Source organism: Dermacentor silvarum, chromosome 9, assembly GCF_013339745.2.
Source record: "Dermacentor silvarum isolate Dsil-2018 chromosome 9, BIME_Dsil_1.4, whole genome shotgun sequence".
NCBI classification, from domain to species: Eukaryota; Metazoa; Arthropoda; class Arachnida; order Ixodida; family Ixodidae; genus Dermacentor; species Dermacentor silvarum.
This window is the reverse complement of record NC_051162.1, coordinates 60,749,474-60,771,531: the sequence shown is the minus strand read 5'-3', so window position 1 is coordinate 60,771,531 and position 22,058 is coordinate 60,749,474. Positions and strand designations below refer to the sequence as shown.

Here is a 22,058-nt window from a genome sequence, read left to right as displayed (position 1 = left end):
GCACTCCGCCCTCATTTTTTAGAGGTAAAAATCTCATACCTAATGAATTTAAGCGCAATTATTTCTGTAGTGTTCTTTGAGGAACATCCCAAAAATAAACCCCTTCCCAACAATGCACAAAAAACGTGATCAATCGTTTCAAGTTGTTTACGTATAAGGCAGTTAGCTCCCCAAGGTAAATAAAAACCCTTTTCTTGTGAAAAGGCCCATACCGGCAAAGTCACGGTATGTAACTTAAAGAAAATGTTTTCTACCTGGCTGCATCTGCATTTTTTTAACACGCTTTAAAACGTCATGTCCCTGTCCTCCACTGTTTATGGATCTGTACATAGGAACCGGTACGATCATGTCAAGTGTATCGCTGTATAATTTCTTCCGTGACACCAAAAAAGGTAATCATTAGAAAAACGTACGGACAGCAAACGGACACTGTCAACTACGTCCTTTAGGTACCCTCGAAGAGCACCAGGCATACTTAAATTGCTTACCACACAAGCCGGCAGATGGTTGCTCAGTCGCAACTGGCACATTGTGCGCAGAAAGGGGTCACGCACGTCTCGAAAGAATGTAAACCTGGGGTGCTATGCAGGATGCGCCGAGTTTGGCGAAACTCGGGATCTTCACGAGCTCTGGTGACGCCCCAAGATGAAAGAACTAATGGCAACAAGACAAAGTTTGTCTGTTGGCACGCCTCCAGTTTCATTGGTTTATCCATATTCACTCTGGGTGGCTATCAACCCTTGGGCGTTGCCATATGGGCGGTCGACAAACTGAGGCTCACGTGATCATACCGTCGGTGCATGGTCGTGCATTCTTTCACTTGTTTGTCGTTCCACCGAGTGCATTACAGGCACAAACAAGTTACAAAATAAATGCATTTAGTACAATAATATTAGTCACATTAATGTGGGTTATAAGCATTTTAAAGTTTACCAGATGTGCACTGAATGTGCACTAATTTGTAGTATAATAGGTTTCGCGTTATACCACGAGGGGACACTCATCTTCCTCTTTCTTTTTTCTCTGGCTTGGATTGGCGCGGCTCGCTACGTACTTGCGCTAGCATTTCCGAGCACCGATTGGTGTGCGCTTGTTTTTCTCACTGGGGTTCAACAGATCGCTCGTTGCTCTTCTCTTTCCTCTCGATTGGATTGGTGCGGCTCGCTACGTACATGCGCTAGCATTTCCGAGCACAGATTGGTGTGCGCTTGGTTTTCACACTGGGCTTTTAACAGATCGCTCGTTGCTCGCGCTAAAGTAAGGCTGCGAGACGAAGTGAGCGTCGGCTAGCGCAGAAGTGGTTTGCCGCGCGCTTACCGTGTAAGCCCTCAGGTACGCCGGAAAGCACTCATACAAGGGTCAGAAACCTACGCTTTATTTTCTTTTTCTTTGCGATGCACCTTCATACTGGCACGCGTCGAGCGATGGCTTAAAACAACCGCAGGAAAGAGTCTTTATACTGGGTAGCCCGAGCGATCCGTGGCTTCGAACAAACGCAAGAGAGGGTCTCTGCAGCGCACGTGGCCGTTGAGTGCCACCACATCCATCCCAAGTGGGACTCCAGCAACGGTGCAGTTACCCGGTGCCCATCGCTGACGAGGTGGCGCATCACTTTTTGACAATAACTTTGTATATTTTTTGCGTGTGAACGCCCATGATGGGGTCAGCACAGTTCACGCTGTAGTAGACTATCTTCCATTGGAGATTCAGGCATAGCCTCGTTAGCATCCACTAAATTTGTGATATATTTGTATGCGGCCAATTCATAACTATAAATAATGGTCCCCGGTTGAACATTGGCGGCAATAATGGCGCCTAGCATCGCCGCCTTTCGTCGGTCGACCGTGAAAGTCGCAGCACCCCTTTGGTCGCGCAGAACATGCCGAAGACCCATGAACCACCATCTTTAACACCGCCGTAATTTTGGCGGCTCGGCGGAATGTTGTCGCCCGACATTAGGCAGCCTCGATTGCACTTTTGCTCGCCGTGAAGAAGGCACTCGTCAATTTGCGCTATCTCCCCGGGGACACCGAGTGGAGGTTGCGCCAGCAGCTCATCCCTCACGAACTTACGGGGGTAGTTCCTCTAGTCGGCGATGGCGTGCGCCGATAGAGGAAACAAGTCTCCGGCCATCTCCTTCAACAGCCATATGTCTACGCTTTGGCTCAGGCAGTACGTGAGCCAAATCATTTGCCGCCTGGAAAGGTGGTCGTTCGGACGGCCGAGGCGGTCCGTGTTGGTGAAGTAACTTACTTCACCTCTCTGCTCATGCAGTGCAGCGGTACCGTGTAACTGCGAAAACTGATTTCGGCAGCTGTGGCACCGGAAGGCAGCCCGGCGTCCATTCTGAGCCTTCCAATATAATGTGACCACTTCGCCTGCGCCGGTTGGTTGGTCCGGGTAGAACCCCAGGTGCTCGCAGGTGCCCCAGTACTCCGATGACGATGCTGGACTTGGCCTGGGGCTGGGGCGCGGTGGACGAGCAGTGCTTGAAACAGGAGAAAGCTGAAGCGATCGCACGAACTTTTCCTCCACAGCCTAGTCACACCACTCTGCGCTCGGAAAGCACAATTTGCCCGCCACGTTGTCTCCGCAGACGACGGCTTTCTCCTAACTCGTCACACAGCCAGCGCACTGACGTTTTAGAAAGGCAAAAATGACGCGAAACTCTACGTCGGTCATGCAGGTGAACGGGTTCAGACGGTCAAATTGCTTGCTTGCTGCCGCTTGCTGGACGCTTGCTGCCGCTGGATGCGATGACACAGGCTGCTGCTGCCACCGCCATGTTCACGAGTTCAACTCGACGGGGGTTTCGCGATGTACGAGTTTGGCACGAGTTCGCCTGTCAATCAAAACCATAGGTCACGCCCCGCGCGAGGCATGTAACTCTTGTGCGCGCCCACCACGGTTGGGCCACGCCCAACTTATTTTTCGGCAACAGCGACGTGGTGCGGAACTGAGAGGCATTAACAATCTTGACCGGCGAAATAAAACACGCACAACGCACTGTCGTTGGTGATGTACTGAGCACCACTATAAAAAAAAAGCGTCGACTTTCGCGGGCTTATGCTTAAATCTTGGGCCGTGATGGCCCCACAAACCGATTCATTGCCTGCATTGTGGTGACGTAGCGCACAGCAAATAATTATCGGCAAGTCACTGTAGCTGCTTGCAAGGCGTCGATGCGCCGCGGTGGATGACGATGCTGAGCAGTGCGTAGTGTTTTCCAACGACAACGTATCGCACCGGTCATTTGAGATGGCGGCTCTGTCATCAGTGATGTATCGGACCCGCAGTGTCGCAAACACGGTCAGCGGTCCGCTCAAACGCACCCAGTGCGATGGCATTTCTTCGTCACAAGCACGGTACACTAAACAATTGCAACACTTTCTTGCATTCGAAGTCTAATTTCCTAACTGCATACAAGATCCCTCACCCGCCAAAATGCGATAACTGCGCTGTCGTTACGATATCCATTTGCGATCGCTGTTAGCTCAGCATCAGAGGCAATCGGCAAGCACATTGGAGTGAACAACACACTCAAATTCTGCGTACATGCGGACGGAGGCACTGAGCAAGCGGTGACAAGCGATGAATTGTGTCGCTGGGCAGCACGCTCTTCTTCGCAATGCATCGCGGAGACTTCGCGCACGCAGATAAACTGGTGCATTTTCACTGTGCTGCGTCACTACGGACCCTACAATACCGCACAGCAATTTTGCAGCGACAGCCGTTGCCTCCGTCTCTATGGCTAGAGTGTCGTTTCAGTTGGTAAAGCGGCGGCCTTAATAGCCGCCTCAGTGAAAGCACCTGAGGTAAGCAGCCATACCGCAGCGCTACGTTGCCATTCCCTATAATAGACAGGGAATGGACAGTTCATTGGCATGACTGACTTTATGCGTCATTATTGCATACATTTTATCGTGAATAGCACTGCAGCGCCCCTGGCGACTGCTCCCCGTATGAACTCCCTCGTGCGTGCGACCCTCTAGAATGTATCCGCTTGTAAGCTTTCGCCGCACTGTCGCCACTCGCGGCAAAAAAAGTGCAAAATTTAATAATTCACTCGATGTCTATTTGTCATCAGAAATCTATAGCATTCAAAACGAAAAACCGACACTTTAGGAAATAAAATGTTTGTTATTTTATTTGCTGTATTTCAATGCATTCGGTTGAGGGAAAGTGTAGGTGCAAGAATGCACCACATGTGCCCTGTTCACATTCGACGGAGGATAGAAAGATAATGCCCGAAAGAGGAGGCACGCCCTTGACGCGCCCGAGAAAGGCGTGGCAAGCAGCTCACGGCAAGTGTGCAGAAAGACAGCGGGACAGTGACGGTATTGCTAAATTGCGATAATACGTTGATAACAATACGCGGCGCTGGCGCGTTTTGTTGCGCAGTCTTCTGTGATTGAAGCGCGGAAGCACTGTGCAGCGCAGGGTGCGCTCATGTTGTCATACGCGGCTTTATCTCGACATTTCTTTTTGCCTGCTGTTATTGCACGTTCCTTGCTGTCCCCGTTCACTGACTGCCATCGAGCAAACTCGGGTAAAACTCTTGCGAACGAGAAACTCGGTGCATCCTGCATAGCACCCTGTTCCCCAGCTGTTTAACGAAAAGATGTGACAGGCCTAGGCCCCCGTCTTTGACTCGCTTACGGCTACATCTCTGCCATTCTGATGCCCAAATGAACACTGCAAAAACTCTGTGAATTTTTTGCACATTTATACGAGAACGCCGCGACACGCGCCACAAAACGCCCTTTTGAATTTATCACGGGCAAGCCAGTGCATTGAGACGCTTTGCGCGTTTCAATTTGGCCACCTCGCCAAGCTGAACCGTTGTAATTAGTAGCGATCCTGCGTGTTCTCAGCGTCTTCTGCACTTCGAAAAGTATAAATTGCTCGAAACTTTACGATAATGAAGGCATATGAAGCGCAGTAAACAGTCACAAGTCTAAATCCACAAGCAAAAAGATCAGACAAATCTCTGTACCTCCCATCAATCCCATGGTGGCTAAACGATTGCAACGCCAGAATAGGTGGCCCCCTATAGGCAGTTCCCGCACATTGTTTGGCCATATAGGTGTTGTGTGGTTTCGCTTTCGCGTCGGATTAGTCTATGGCGCCTCATCGCCTATGGATTGCGGCTTCAACGTGCATCAGCAGTGCATCGCTTACTGCTTCGCTTGCGATGCAGTAGATGCGAGACAACTGCTGCGCTAAGCGGCGCAGACAAGCACCGATGTCGCCGGGCGAATCTCGCTTTGCTCCGGCGAGAGACACTCCAGCGTGAATCAGAACACCTTAGAGCGTTCGCGGCGCACGGTACGTACTCGACCACTCGCCAGCTGAACGGCGCTCGCCCACAGTACGCCGCGCGCCAACAAACCTGCAACATTGTCGCCGGCCCACAAATTCTGCGCCTTTCGCTGCAGCAGACCGTGATTTCAGGAAGCAAATATGCAACAGCTTTTGTGAAGACACATTTCTTTTAGATGCGAAGCATCTTATGCTCGGGGCTATGTCACTCTCTCCCTCCCTCCCTCTGCCGTGCGACGTCCACTTCCGGTTCCACTTCCGGTTCCGGAAGCCAGCTTCCGGCTTCTGGAGAACGCTTCCGGCGTTTTGCCCGAATGATCCCCGTGTGCTTCGCCCACTCATCATCATTCACTTCGTCCTCTCATTCTCCTCCCGCAACGCCGCGATGAGTGCCATGGACAGCGCCAGCGTCAACGCCAGTGTCAGCGCCGTGGAGAAGAGGGCTCGAGCCGCTGCCACGAAACGGCAGCGGCGACAGGCCGATCTGAAAACTAATGGGAACTTGAGTCGACCCCATGGCTGCTTCGCATACTACTCAGGGTTCCCCTACGGGAAGATGGTGTAATTGTTTTCGTGTCCTTCCGGTTCTTATAAAGGAGCGATCAACCACATTTTTTTGTCACGCGCTCAGTAGCACATACCTAGTAACCCAAAAATGCGTCAAAGATTTTCATTGAAGAAAGGAACGTACCCAGTGTCACAATGTGAAGCCAGTCATCCAAGGTGACCTGACGATTAGTTTCAAATCCGGCTCCCTCATCACGTCACCCCGAAGCTCTACTCATTAATATAGACTACCATGGACTACCGAGTGACCCAAGTTGGCGACAAAACAGTTGGAGACCGGCCTAGATATAAAGATACCGGAAAGTGAGCGAAGTATGCTCCCAATGCTAACAGCAATAAGAAATCTGATTAGTTCACTGAGCACAGATTATATCACCAAGTTCTTTCTTTGGTCGAGGGACTTTGGGAAAGTCAATGTTTCAAACGAATGGTTTGGAGAATCAAGTAGATTGGGCTCTTTGTGTGCTTGCCAACTTTTTGAAATTTGGTAAAATAAACGCTTCTCTCCATTTTATCTCATTTCTGAAGTATGCTTAGCAAGTTACAAGTCACTAAAAGACAGGAATCAGGGCTTAGACCCACTGACACTTATAACCACCCTAGTGGTGGGGGCCGGTGACCCCGTTCATTAGAGCTCAACACCTTTTTATACTACTAAGCTAAGGAGGTAATCAGTAGAATTGCATATCATCGCAGTGAAAAAAAAAGTGGAATTCACGACGAGTGGAAAGGAAAAACTATGCTGATGCAACGGACATTTTAAACCTTATGTTAAGTGAAGGTTTCATCAAGCGGTTATTTAAATGCTGTAAATTTGCCCATTTCAATCCAGCGTCCTTGTCGCAAACCGAACTGGCGTTCCAGTTAATTTTGTGCTTCAATGCATAAAGCGACGTTTTGTTAAGAACCTAACTGGAACGCCAATGCATTTCTCCGCAAAGTTCGGGAATTAATATCTCGAAACTGGTGTCATCCCGAGAATTCGTTCCAAGTGGATCCGCCTTGCGAACTCCACGGCTACAGTTTGTAAATTGCAATATGGGCCATCAGGTAATTACTTAAAAAACTTAATTACTGGATTTCTGTTAATTCCTCGATTATGCATTTCAATTTCTTGCGCATGTAATGTCGGCCTCTTTGAGTAGAACAGCTCATGAACTAGAATTGTGCTATTTGCCACAGGCAACCTTTAAGAATTTTTGAAAGTGTTCGCTGAAACACACTGTATATAGGCTCCTGTAAATAGATATTTTACCTCTCGCTTTCGTTGTTAAAATATTATGTCTTAATGTCGTTGTAATTGCGGCATATTATATTATATTATTATCTTACATTGTGGGCATGTGCCAACGAATGGAAATTGTCATCGAAATCAGCTCCTGAACGCGCTTCTAGGCCGATCCCCTGCTGTGCGTTTGTGCCATAGTATGAAAATCTTAATCATCGCCAACATGCCGCGACCATCTCGAAGACTTTGTTGGTGTTGGCACGATAAAAGTAAATCTGCCATTGTGGCCTACTGGTTAGAGAATTAGGCTGCTGCACTCGGGGTGCCCCACTTGGCCACAGCCGTACGTGCTTCTTTTTTAAGTGAGAAGGAATTTACTCGGCGAGAATCCGACCAGCCACCGACTGACCGAGAAACTTAGGTCAAACTACGGGATACTAGGCAACGCAAGCGTTGCTTTCAAAACAAAAACATTGTCGCAGTGTGTCTGCAGTCGTAGGAATTGGCCCCTTTCCCTCTGTAGTGGCCGTCACCCCTTATCAAACGGTATTATCATTACCAGCTTATGACTTCCTAAAAGAAAGACCTACTTGTACAAACACTAGGCCGTCTGATGCCACGGCTGAATTAGCTGCCGATTCTCTGCCTCAAAGAGTGTTTCAAACCCCTGAGCCCCTAATTATGGTAAACTGTGCGATAAAATGCGTTAAATTTACAAAAACTTAATCCAAAGTGTCCGACATGTCATTACAATAAAGACAAGGTGTAGGTGTGCATTTTCTAACGAGTCAGAATAATTACAAAATAAAAATTGCGTATTCATTGTGCAGTAAGTTACGCTGGAGTCTTGCATGAAAATAATTCAATCTTATGCTCATAGTAAATGAAAATTTTAATTATTGATTGCTTCCTGTATTACGGCCCATATGTCCTATGGCCACTCAGCACAAATTGCCAAAATAAGGACAGGAAGGGACAAAATGGTGCTGGAGGAAAGGACCTTGTCCCTTCCTCCTCTTAATATTCTCGTTTTTCGCTAGGTGGCCGTAGTTCTTATGGTCCGCCTAATCCAGCAACAACTATTATTGATTGCTTACGTTACGAGGGAAGAAAAACTGCTCTCATATCAAGAACAGTTTTTCAATCATGCAGCGATGCACATCGAATGTCCTGTCAAACAAGGTGGTGCCTTCAGAAAAGTAGTTGTATGTAATAAATCGCAGCTCGGTGAAGTGAAATAAAGCAAATTAGGTGTACATGGAGTCCAATCCACCAGCAACTCAGTTTTATCAGTGTACAGAACTGGTGAAAGTAGGTGGCGTCCACTTATGTGGAGATACCTCCTGAAACTGGTAGACAGCCTGCGTAAATTATTGCTGCATAATGATATAGAGGTGCTGCAGTGACTAATCGGTCTCCTTAACGGATGTACTTTGTCCTTCTTGCATAATCTTTTTAACCGAGTGAATGGTTAAAAGCCCAGACAAGCTGAGTACTGTAGGTTACTGTTTTTTTAATGACATGTATAATTAAGAAGACGCTGGCACGAATACATGGTGCAGGTCATTTCTTGTAAAATAGTTGACATGGAAATGCATCATATATTTTTTTCACTTCATTTCATTTCAAGAAACGGCAATACGACCAGCGGTGGCATGCTGCCAAAATTACCATTACTCCCAATACTACCATTACTCTAAATTAAAATTACTACCATCATTTTAAACCAAGAAGCCCTTGCATACCCCCATCAGCAGTTGCAGGGGTCGTTTTCAGCAGCTTCGCATGACATCCACGTTCGCAACGTTCAAATCGATCTCGTGAAAACGACGCGAAAAGACTTCGCCGTGAAGACCGTGTAGTGCTTGATGCAAAAAATGAAGCTCTTATGGAGCCGCTTCTCCAGCTTACGCTGTGACTGTGCTGCATGACTTCCTTTTTTTCACATAACGCTCTACCAACAATTCTGCTAGTGTCCTCATTATAGATCTTAAACATTATCCTTGTTCTTATATCCACATTATATCCTCAACTGATATTATCACAAATATTGTCAGTCCCAGCTTTAGGTGCAATTGTGCAAAAATGTACAACGAGAAGACAACTTGTCAATGATTTCACGTTCTGTCCCAAGCGGCTGCTAAGGCATACGCTATGACTTCGCGATGCGATTTCTTTAGGCCACCTTAGGCTCTGTAAAATTATTCCTAATTGTATGGTCAAAAGTCATTTTGCGTGCTGCCGTTTTCGAAGTAGACCCACCCCAGCGCGGAGAGCAAGCAACACAGAACGGTAGCGACTGAGTCACTAAAGCTGGTTGCATTTAAATAGAAGGTCGTTACCAAGTCCCATTTGTTGTAAGCTTCGACACAGTATGATTGTATTCATATTTGTCCAGCTCCATTTTTCGCATGTGCTCACAGGTTACAGTGCGATTCATGCAGTCATAACCTTTGCATGTTCTGTTTGGAGGAATTTTAGGCTTCCAGAGAAACAAGAACAGTGGTTCCGATGTGTTGAGTACCTGCACAGAAGAGAGGAATGGTAAGTGCTAGGTAAGAATTAAATGATATATAAGGCTCGATAACATTAACCATAAACTGCCACCGATTACTTGCATCAGATGCTTAAAAAGCGCTATTTCAAATAAAAAATATGGGCTAGCTTTTTTATGCGCTCATAACTTGTGTAAATACTACATCAAGGCGTTACCTCAAAGACCTAATATGTGCTTCAAATTTATCATGTTCTGCGACATCAATTACAGCAAATGTCACACTGCTCCCTGTCTGTGTCCGCGTACGACATTCGCTGATTAGTTAGTGCTGTAAAGGGTAGCGGCTCGTTCTAATTTATTGGCAACCTATCAATTTACGGAGAAGCTTTTAGCCTCTCGGTGGTCGGCAGTTTTCGTGTCCGCGTCCCTGATTAAAAATGTGGCCCGATCCCGACGGCGGGCGGGGCTGCAGCAGTGTCTCGTACCCCCTGTAGGCAGACGCTTCAAGCACTCTTCAAAGTGACGCGAAAAGTGCATGCATTCTTTGGAATCATGAATGCAACATACCGAACAGCATTCATTTCAAGAAAGAACTTGCACAACACAAGCATCTGAACCACATAATTGATGATAAGGCGCTGCTGATAACAATGGGAAGCACGAAGCGTTCCCCGCATACCGTTATCGGTAAAGCTTACTTTTGCGCAAGCTGCCTCGGCGACGGCACCTTGCGGCGTTTGGAGTAACATCTCTAGCATTTCGTATATAAAAGAACGTAGCAGAATGTAACGTAGCAGAACGTAGAATAGAACGTAGCAGAATGTAAAGAATGTAGCACCGCTATTGGTACGCAACGCATAGTCGGGACTCCCGAGGAGTAGCGTGAATACGAAAAGCGGCAAAGGCCAAAGAAACGGCAGTACAACCAGCGGCGGCATGCTGCCAAAATTACCATTACTCCCAATACTACCATTACTACCATTATTTTAAACCAAGAAAGCATTATTTTAAACCATACCGCCATCAGCAATTGCAGGAGTAGTTTTCAACAGCTTCGCATGACATCCACTTTCGCAACGTTCAAATCGATCTCGTGAAAACGACGCGAAAAAACTTCGCCGTGAAGACCGTGTAGGGCTTGGTGCAAAAAAAAAAGTTGTCGCAGTTTCACCTGAAAGGTGAAGCATCAATTGCGATAGCAAATTTGTAGAGAGCTATACAGAGTGATGATGTTAGCTTTATCAGCTGTATAAACTTGGACATGCAGCAGCACCGGCAACGCGCAGAACTGTTGTCGACGCCGTCGGCGTTTTGCCCGCTTTCGCTCAAAATGCGTGCGGCGTTGGTGACTGTTGCCGGAGCCTCTGATATAAATAGGCACTTGGTGCCGCAGCTAAACGTCGCCTCCCTTCCCTCCCCCTCCCCCCTCCCCACGGCCTCTCGCGCATCGGAAGAAGGCGCGTTTGCTCTACATATATGGTGATTGTAAAGGAGGAAAGAGACGCCTACTTTTGCAGCCCTTAAGGAAGCACGGCGCAGAACGCGCGTTTGTTCTCCGCCGTGCGTTCATTCCCCGTGAAAGCCCGCGCCCCTCTCGCCCTTTCACTCGCACATATACAGCGTTCGGCGCGCGGCGACGATTTCATCTTCATTGACGTCATACGGAACCTCACGGCGACGGCGACGGCGACGCCGACGGCAGAAATCTGCTTTTGAGTGTCCATATAATTGCTATCGCAATAAAAATTAAGTTCTTATGGAGCCGCTTCTCCATAACACTCTACCAACAATTCTGAGAGTGTGCTCATTGCACATCTTAAACATTATCATTGTTATTATATCCACATTACATCCTCAACTGTGCGCTAGCGACTTTAACTTGTGAAGTGCACTTTCTGAGCAATAACAGCGCAGTGATTCACGTGCATTTAAATACATTACTTTGTCAATAGATCAATCAGAACCACTAAAGAAAAATGTTTGCATCCTGTCAATTTCATAGTCCTTCAAGGGAAAATCAGTGCCCCACCCCGTGGGAACATCATGGCTACTGTCAGAACTAAAATAACTTCAAACTGAGACACCGTTGTGGACATGAACACGCAGCCGGTTATAGACCATCAAGTATGCACCGTTTGCGTTTTGATGTGCACCTATCAAAGCCGAGCTGAAGTGCCTATAAACGACTCTGCTGCAAAGCACATCAAAATATATTTCAGTCGGGTTACCCGGAGACGTCTTGGAAATGAGTAACCCATTTCCACTCTGCCAACTTCGTTGCGAGGCATCATTGACAACAAATTTGGGTCCAAATTTCTACATCCAACCAACAGTGCTTCAACATTGTGGGTTTAATGGCCAGATATACACTCTTCAGAAATGCTTATAATGATCCTAGAAGTGTTAAATGATGGCACAAATGCCGACTGCGAAGCACTGCATCATAATTCACGCACCGGCATGTTCTCTCTGACGGAGCCCGTACCAGGTTTCAGCGCGCAAATGTGACGCCTTGAGAAGTCGAGGTTGCCCAAAATTTTCTTGCATTCTCTGCTTCCGAACTAGTTCAGGTATATGTTCACTAATATCTTTATATTTATGGCATTGCCTTCTTCTGCTCGTCTTAGAACTGAGTACATCGTACCAAACTTAGAATGCTTGAATGTTCGAGCTCACATCCTGACTTCACAGACACTCTCTTTTTTCTGCTTCATTTATTACCGCATGTGCCATATGGCACTAGGAAATCCAGTTTTTATTTCGCTTTCTTCAACGGCAAAAGCTGATTGCTCTAGGCCATGTCATTGAGATGCGTAGTAATTATTACGAACATACTCAAAATTCACAACCGCACGTTCACGCTAAGGGTTGAACAAAACATTTGAATAGAACTTTTTCCTCCGACTCAGTGATATGAGTATAAGAATTCGCAAAGCAACATTGCTGATGGTTACTCAGCTTACGTTTGTGGAATTCTCAAATTTGATGGTATTTTTTAGACTTCACACTCGGTATATGATTGCCTGTTTACCCTTAGAAATATCAGGCGCGGCGCCAGCCTTCGCTTCCCAAGCTTTCCGAACGATTCTACGGGTAGGCTCGAAATATTACAGCGAAGCTATACGCCTATATGGCTACCCCGGCAAATTTTCTGCGTCTGTGCGTGTGCCCCGTCGCGTCGACAGAGAAACATTTCGTCTCCTAAGCTAGTGTAGTTTTGATTTTCCGCGTAAAAGAAATATGTTGTTAGTATGATGAAATTACAGTCCGATGCTATCATATCTACAGGTTTTGTGTATGTCGTACTTTACGAATTTTGTGAAGCACTTTACTTTGAGAAACTGAATAAGTTCAATAAAGCACTTGCGCCAGGCGGAGGGTCTACTAGAATGAGGGCATATACTGCACTGCGGCACACCTGCGTGCGCACGTGACAAACGTGGGCATACGATGTATCTGCGCTCTGTCCGTTGCATCGGTCGCGCAGAGTATGCTGCGAACGTAATCAACATCAGGACAAGGCTTAAGAATAAGTCATGTTCACTTCGTGAACGCGGGTTACGTGCAACGGCCTCCATTCGGACCCCTGCGACCTGCACCGCGGAGGCAGCAGTCATAGCACTGGCCCTTCGAGATGCAGAGGCAAAAGAACGATGATGATTGGTCATGACGGATAACCAGGCAGCATGGTGCCGTTCGTTTATGATGGTTACCATCCCCCCAAAAATCTACAGAATGCTACGCACCGTCATAGAATTGCACGAAGCGATAATGTGGTGCCCGGCGCACTCTGGACTCTGGGGTAAACGGGAAGACGTACCGAAATGCTCGAGGAATGAGCATCCGAGCACTAGTCGCTCCTTTCGAGGAACCCCTCATTCAGCCGCACGATATCCTCGAAAACCAAAGAAAAGAGAGACAAAAATTGAGCCATCCACACCCCGACCTTGCGGTAGAACATGTCACGGAGTGGCGCCGTATACAGACAAACACATACCCACACCGCCAAATATTCAGAAAGATACACCCTGCTCTCTATGAAGATACATGTCCTTGGAGCGGGGAGCAGCCAACCCTTGCCCACTTAATGTGGACGTGTAGACTACGGATTCCAAATTCCAATTCGCCCTTACGGCGCAAGTGCCAAGTAACAGGAAGTGCGAGGTTTGACTTGGTAGCGAACATCTAGAGAGCAAGAGAGCTCTTCTGGATCAAGCCCAGGGAGCCGCAGGGACCAGAGGAGCCCTGGACTGAGGGACCCACCCACCACCCAAAACCACTAAGATAAATAACGCTTACACTACTACTACTGGAAGCTTAATAATTAGTCATCCACTGCTGATTTAGTCCTCTATATCGATCCAAATCTGGGGCTGAATTCACAAGACTTCTTGTTCGTACATGTTCTCTGCCAGTGGTAAGCCATCTTCGGTGATGCGTCCAACATTACGATTGGCTGGAATTTTCTCTTAGGAACCATTCTAGCATGATACGTTTTTTTTTTCGTGAATAGGGGCGGCTGGTCTTCAAATACTTCCAGGGCCATATTTACAAAATCTTGTCGCGGTAGATTTGTTCGCAAGAGGAAATTGCTGCCAATCCACTTGCTCGACATACTATTAGTGAAGACAGTAGGCCAAAGCCAAAGAGCACAACGAACAAGAAGCTTTGTGAACTCGGCCCGCTGTGTGTGTGTGTTTTTAATGAGCGGGAAACAAGTTATTTTTACCGTCAGTTGATTCACTGCCTCGGCAGAACGCACCAAAAATTTCCACGATGTCATCTAGATTTAACGCTGCCAATCTCAATTGCTAAGGCCTGGTGCTCTTCAATTTGTGCCCACACGCAAGTAAAGTGACCGAGAACGCCTAGAAAATGGCCGAATGCGGCGCGCAAGTTCACAGAGGAGCTTCAAGCTCTTTCGGTAAGCCGCTGCCAGAGGCGCTGCTGTGCCGTACGCATTGGTTGTTTCTGCTCGTGAAGTGAGATCCGCTGCTCAGGAAAGGCAGGCACCTGCTATGAGGTGGCTAACGCAGGTCTTGCAAGTTATAAATCTTGGCGAACCCATTCTTATTCTGCAGCACCTGGCCGCACAAAGTAAACCTTTGTGCGCTGCCCTACGTGTTCGACATTAATCTTTTTGTTTGCATTTCCGCACTTGCTACCACTACGCTGAGCATACAAACGGCTGTTAGAACGGCTCTTGTTGAGATTATTTTGGCCGTGAGTGTGCGATGCTTTAAAGGTGCGGTGTGGCACAGAGGCATATAAATATATTGGAGATATAGCTGATGGGAACTTCCCTATTTACCCTTCATCATTCCATTTATTTTCACGTTTTTTTATTCCTCAAACCCCGCCTTCTTCACCTCTTCGCGTTTCAATCGCTTCTTACCAACGATGGCAAAAAATGCTTGCAATTCAAATGGACATTTTGGCGCTTAGTACAAAAGTTTAGATGTGTTCTTCTGTAGATCTGCTTTAGACGTCAAGTTTTCGTGTTCTAGAAACAGAGCAGGCTATGTTCACTGAAGTTTTTCCATACATATCTTAATATTTAGAGACACATAAACGAGGAGCACAGAAATGCATAAATTTTACGAATTCTGGTGAAGGCCCCGGAAGGATGCGAAGTGGCCATTGTTCAACAGGCCATTTGAGAGGCGCCAACTGGCGTTATGCGTCACTTATGCGCTAGATAGGCAGTCGAAAGATACATTAGGTGTGGCCTTTACGTGCAGTTTTACTTAGAAGACTTGACATTGTTTAGCATCTGCTGCCACATGGCTTACGCACTCACTTTTCTTAACGCTCGATACCTAAAAGAATTCAAAATGTAATTGCTGTGCTCTGCACCTTCGCTTAGAAATTAAAGTAGTCTTCTGAGCGCGGGACAATATTTCTTAAGGCCTTGAAGGGTTCGAAGAGAAAATGGGCACAGAGCAATTTCCAGACTTCGTTCCATTATTGCACCTGCGCGTGTTTTTATGTTTCGTTTTCTTATGCACGTTGATGGAGCATATATCCCCAAGCCGACAAAGCTCGGCGTGAGTCAACCGGCCTGTCTTTGTGTGTATGACCTCAACCGGACACATGTGTTGCCTGTTCTAAGCAAAGCCGGCCACTTGTTATGAGGCACGCGAGAATCTGGAACACTTTACAAACCGGGGAAGCACAACGTACGGCCTATTATTGTTTGCCAGAAGGTTATGGCACAAGCCCGGCTTCGATGTAGCAGTCCGAAAGAGAGAGAAATAGAAAATTGACTGTATGCATAGCAGAGATACGAGTCCACAACTTAACTAGGCCATAAGGGTGACAACAGGTGAATATCATGCGTAATAGTCCGCCTTGGAGTTTTCGTGCGACGCGGATGTGTGCAGACACGCAAGCTGACAAGTCTCATCCGTCGCGACGAACTTAGTAGTGTCATGTTGATAAAAAAGGAGCACCGTACGTACCGGGCGCGAGAGCAGACAGACAATAATTCCCAGAATGGTGGCGCCGCAAAAGACGAGAGACGACAGAAGTGACATATATAGGTGCACTCCTGCGCATGAGGTACACTCTCGAACAACAGTTAGGAGAGCATCGTGATTATCAGCAATGCAAAATAATATTTAAATACAACAGCCCCACAGCGTGTAATTGCTTCAATAAATTCATTGGTTCTATAAGCAACCTCACTAGGGCCTACACCGAGAAAGTATAAGAATACCGTTGACGATTTTTATGCAGGAGGTAGAGATTGTAATGTTCAATAGCCTGGCAAGGGAACAAAAGTTGAGGATCGCCCGTCAGCCTCTAGAGCCGGTGCAGAAATACGTTAACCTAGGGAAATTACTCAAAGCGATAGTGATCAGGAGAAGGGAATTCGTGGAATAACGAAAATTCGTTGGAGTGCATGCTGCAGGCATTACCAAATCCTTACTGGCAGCTTACCACTGTTGTTGAAAATATGTTGCGGCAATGGATGAAGAAACCCTCGAGGACCTTCCTGGCGCCCAACCATTACGTCGGGTCGCGTCCAGGAAACGTGGAAAGGCGTCAAGTGATACGGACAGCGAGGCAACTGAGTTTTACTCGTACTCAGACAGCATCGACTCGTCGGACTACGATTTCATGCTAGTCATGAGCCGAACTACAAAAAGAAGACTGCTACGGAGGTCCTCATCGGCAAGTGTCTCCACCGTGAAGACAACGCCACAGCGCTGGCCGAACACTATGCTCTTCATGCCCGTGGACTCTGTGTCCAATCTGCGACTGCTAAACAGGCAAGTCCTTTCTGCGTTTCTTGAGGGGATCGCACCAAACGAGATCAAAGACGTGATAATAAACGCACGGAAGAATGTCCTCGCAGTAGACGTTTTACACCATAGTGCGCTGCAAAGCCTGCGGCACGTAACGGAGATCGACAAAGTGAAAGTGCGATCCATGATTCCTACAGGCTGCAATAGCACTGTCGGGGTCATTTATGATGTCGGTATTTCTATACCAACGGACGACTTGCCAATGTTAACAAAGCCAACGACAGAAGGAGCTCTTATCACGCACATCACAAGACTTGGCAACACACGTCGCCTGACGCTTGTGTTCGAGGGAGACAGCCTTCCCTCACACGTCAAAGTTGGCCACGTCCGCCATTCAGTCCGCCAATCCGTACCGAAGCCCCTGCAATACTGCAAATGCTGCAAGATGGGACACGTAAAAGGTGTCTGTAGGAACAATCTCGTGTGCCCACGGTGCTCTGAATCTGATTCAGAAGAAGCCTGCCGCGCAACTGTGTTAAAGTTCCCTAACTGCCATGGTACCCATGAGGCCTCATTCAAGGATTGCCCGCGGGTCAGGAACGAGCGAGCGGTACTCAAACATATGGTACGGGACCATTCTACACACAGAGAGGCTGCCGCTACTCTCAGGCGACGACGACATCGCCATCAAAGAGCATCACGAAGAGTTGCATCTACCGATAGAGATACACCATCTTAAGGCAAAGCGGCTACCGGCCCCTGCTCTAAAACAACTGAGTTTACTCCTCTTGCATGAAAAGTACAGCAACCACGTGCACATCTATACCGATGGATGGACTACGTCGTCCAATGATGGTGGTGCGGTAGTTATACCAACGCGAGGAATAACACAGCGGTTCAAGAAATCGCATGTCACGAGCTCAACGGCGGCAGAACTAAGGGCTCTGCGTCGTGCAGTGGGATTCATTGATTCAGAAAGACCTAGAAATGGGCTCTGTTTTGTGACTCAAAACCGGCATTACAGTGCACGCAGTCAGTTCTCCGGCGCGGATGTCCTGAACAGCTGACATACGAAACCGTGAAGCTTTACCATCACGTGCAGCAAAAAGGCCACGAGGTTGTCTTTCAATGGATACCTGGTCATTGTGGAATCAGTGGCAATGACTTCGCAGATAACGCTGCTCGCACATCACACCAAGAAGAGCACAGCGTTCCAATTCCGCTTTCGAGGACAGACGCCGCAAGGCAGCTTGACACCTGGCACGCAGTCACTCACTGACCGATTGGAACTCGCCAAACTTAAGACTTACACGACTGCATCGATTAAACCCCTCACTGCAACTCCGACCTCCATTTTGACTTTCTCGACGCGAAGCTTCGCTTGTCTGTCGCCTTTGGTTAGGCCACGTGCACACATGGCCTTCACAAAGGCACACTCTACATTAATTGGAGTGACCGACAGTGCAGCATGTGAGGTCTGCGGCACCGACGAAACTATCAACCACCTGCTGTGCCACGGTCCACGGTATGCCTCAGAAAGCCAAGAACTTGCTAACTCGCTAAAAAAAACTAGACAATCGAACGCTTTCCGTGCAGGTGCTGCTGGAACACCGCTCCATTCGCTCGTCGGCCCATAAAGCGGTGAAGGCACTTTTGTGCTTCTTGAGGTCGATGGGCTTGTGTGAACATCTGTGACATGAGTGCAATAACACACGCGTCATTGAACTCAATGCTCATTTCCCGTCTTTCCTTCCCTCCTCTCTCTCTTTGTCATCTTTGTGTTCCCCTTTCCCATTCCCCGGTGTAGGGTAGCCAACCGGACGTTATTCTGGTTAACCTCCCTACCTTCTGCCTTTCTCTTTCCCCTTCTTCTCTTCTTGCTTGTAATTAGGCGGGAACAGTATATTTATCAGTAATCATGAACGATTGTGGTTTAAGCGAATGTTGCGTACCATTAGCGCAGAGAATTGGAAGCGGTTATGACAAGCGAGACTATGTTTATACATAACTACGCGCAAATGATGGTTGTGTATACTACTAGTGGAGTCGTTTATGGGAGTAGCGATTACAAACGCGCACATCACGGCTACTAATCACAAAATATATCCGTGATACTTGCCCTTTCTATTGTCCCGAATGCTATCTCTCGTAGAGCGTTTTAAAAAGATCGAATAACCTCAAATATCCAAGACTGAATTTTAACAGCACTGACATTTGGTGAGTTCATTTGCCTTCACTTTAAATAACAACTCACAAAAGGCACCGGCTAGAGTGAAATAAGCAACGGGACAGGCGCGGAACTCCCAATTTGGAAGTTTATAGAAAGCCTACCATTGATAGTAAAACGAACTCTGTGAACGAGATGATTTTGCTTTTTCCGTTCTTGTCTGTGCTTTTTTCTTGCAATATTACTGTACATGATGACAGCACGGCTCAGTGGTTTCTTGGGTTCGTCGCCTATCACACTTCATCCAGGCAAGTGCCAGCATCGAGTGGTTGCGCCAGGTACTACGAAGCTTACAGAGCCTGCTCGCTGTGCAAATAATGGCCCTGTAATTTACCACGAGACACGGACGAATACATTCATTCGAAAAGAAACTTATTTAGTTTGACTCTGAGTCCAACTTATCGATTGCGTCCTCTGCGAATTTTCAGAAAGCTTGTAATGCTTTACGGGCGTGTTTATACATTTTGTCTTCTCGAGGCCAGAACAATACTGTGTACGAGGCTTGTCGCGTGACAAGGTAAACATTTCCGATCGTTAAAAGTTTACAGAGAGCAGCAAGTGTGGTACTGTTTGTCACCGTTTGCACTACGCCAGGTATGTTGCAAACGGGCGTGCGGTCACTACATCATGACACCGCGACTCAGAACGTTCGAATCTGTCCGCTAGTGTAGCTATTGGCATTGGTGTCATGGGCACAAAATTGAGCCTTTCTTTGTCAATAAAATGCAAACGGTGCGACTGCATAAATGACAAATGCATCTACGGACACGTATGCTCGCGAAACAACTATTCACCATGCTAATAAAATCAAGAAACGTAGGAACGCTTTGTTTGAGCACAAAGTGCAGGGAGCGGTTTCCCAGGGTGATGAAGGCGATAATACAGTGCGGGCCCAGGTAATAGTATGTCAAAAGAATAGCGACTGAACTAATTTAGACAGATAGCCGCGTGACTGGCCGCTCGAGGCACTTTGCGTGTATTTTCGCGCTTCTTTCACGCTAGGAAAAATAGTTTTATGTAGCACGTATGGAGCATCAGGAAGCCGTATCGGGGGTTTTTCATGTTTCTCTACGCTTTTCTGATTAATACTTTTCATCTAATTATAATACTGGAGAAGTTTAATAATTAATTTGAAACTAATTATGTAATTAGGCGCGATGCAATGCATAACCTGAGTATCTTCAAGCGACAGCCAACAGCATTACTTTGGTTCTGTCCGGATACGTGGCATTTCCATATGTTTTAATCTTGGTGCATAATAGCTGGGATACCCTGTATACGTATGAGCTTCATTAATAGAATATTCGTTGTGAGTCAGCGCCGTGTTGTTGCGTTTTTGTTCCTTTTCTCCGCATTGCGTTTGCGCTGTTATAACGCAAACGATAGAACATGCAGCGTTTTATATTGCGAGAGCATAATTGCCAATATTATTGCTACCAATGAATGTTGCTTCAATAGATCCACTGAATGAATCAGATTTTGTATTGAGATCCTAAGTAAACTGAACACATAATACCTGCTTTACCATCTCGAAACATCTGAGTTTCGATCAACCTGGCAATCTTCCATGCTAAACATTCAGTGTTCCCGTTTTTCGGTGAGGCACGGTGCCGTTGAATATGAGCTGCATTACTGTGCCCGCAGCCGGAAGAGCTCCAAGTCATACTAATACTAATAATTGGTGGCGCCAATACACAAAATATTGGTTCAATGAATGCCAGTAATTAGAGTATTTGTCATGCTCCAATGTTTGGTATATGGGCGCCACAGTGCAGTCTTTGGGTTCCTTCGACCCCGGGCACCGTGTTGCAGCTCATATTGAACGCGAATGCGCATTTATCCACGATTTGAAATATACGCTTGCTACAGCTCTCTATCACGTTTTCTCATCAACATGCCTTCGACACCCTCACCAAAAAAACATGTGTGTTTAGAAAATGTGCGCCATATTCGTAATAAAGGTTTATGTGATATCACTGTTGAACCGGCATTCCCTGGTGAAGATCAAATACTGCGACTGGTTTCAGACACGTTTCACACAAAATTATGACTTGCTGACATTTCTTGTTCAATCGCGTAAAATTATTTTTTTTTGCCCATAATCGCGTGGGGTTACCTTGAACAAAATATGCAATAAGCAATTATTCTCCCATAGTGTGCGAAGGAGGCTGAAGACAACTGCAGCAGTTTGTTCCAACCCCCAGTATGAGCTTCTGCAGCAAAGACAAGCTGAGCAAGTAATATCAAAACACTGTGCTTACCTTTAGAAAGTTGAGGCTTTTATCATAAGAGTAGGTTTTCATATAGTTACCTCCACAGTAGGAACAGCAAATTATCAAGAGGGTAAGGCGTGTCCAGTCTACTAACTTAGAAGCTAAATTCTCCATATTAGATGCAACTGGTCTGTATATACTAGTTTGGAGTTTCCTTCTTCTATGCGCAGAACACGCACAATGAGCTTGCTCGCTACGCAGTTTCTTCTTCTTTTTATGCATTCAGCTATACAATATTATTGTGACTTTTCTTGCTTTGTACAGCTGTCAAAAATCAGCATGCGGCAATGAGAGATTTCTTGTCGCCTTCGGGGTTTGTTTCACTGCTCGTACCATGCTTATCAACTGGAAACCTGACACAAAAAAAGAGAGATCCCTCCCTACTTCCTTTCACGAAAACAATGCCATAAGATAATAAGACACTGCAACAGCACAAACGGTCGCAATTGGTCGGCTTGACCACGTTGCACGTAGAAGCGACTGCGGGTAGATACAGACGCATATGCTCTTTCTTCCAGATAGCTGAAAAGGCGAGGATGTCTGTTCAAGCGCGCGCGGTGCACGAGTTTAAAACAATGTCGTATAACCGAAGAACACACTACATAGATCCAGGGTGGCAACTCATAAGACGTATGAAGTCATTGTTTTTGGAGAATCACCTGTTCTTTTCTTGTCTGTTACACCTTTTCAGAAA

The 22,058-nt window shown here is 46.7% G+C and overlaps 1 long non-coding RNA gene across 1 annotated transcript in view; it reads right to left on the bottom strand.

Moving 5' to 3' along the window:
* Positions 1-21,713, bottom strand: part of LOC119464755 (uncharacterized) — a 30,270-nt gene extending 8,557 nt beyond the window's left edge. The window contains exons 1-2 of the long non-coding RNA XR_007463549.1: positions 21,353-21,713; positions 9,460-9,641 (exon numbers count right to left, since the gene is read on the bottom strand). This is a non-coding gene — a long non-coding RNA (uncharacterized LOC119464755). The remainder of the gene's footprint in view (positions 1-9,459; positions 9,642-21,352) is intronic.
* Between the last annotated feature and the right edge of the window lie 345 nt (positions 21,714-22,058).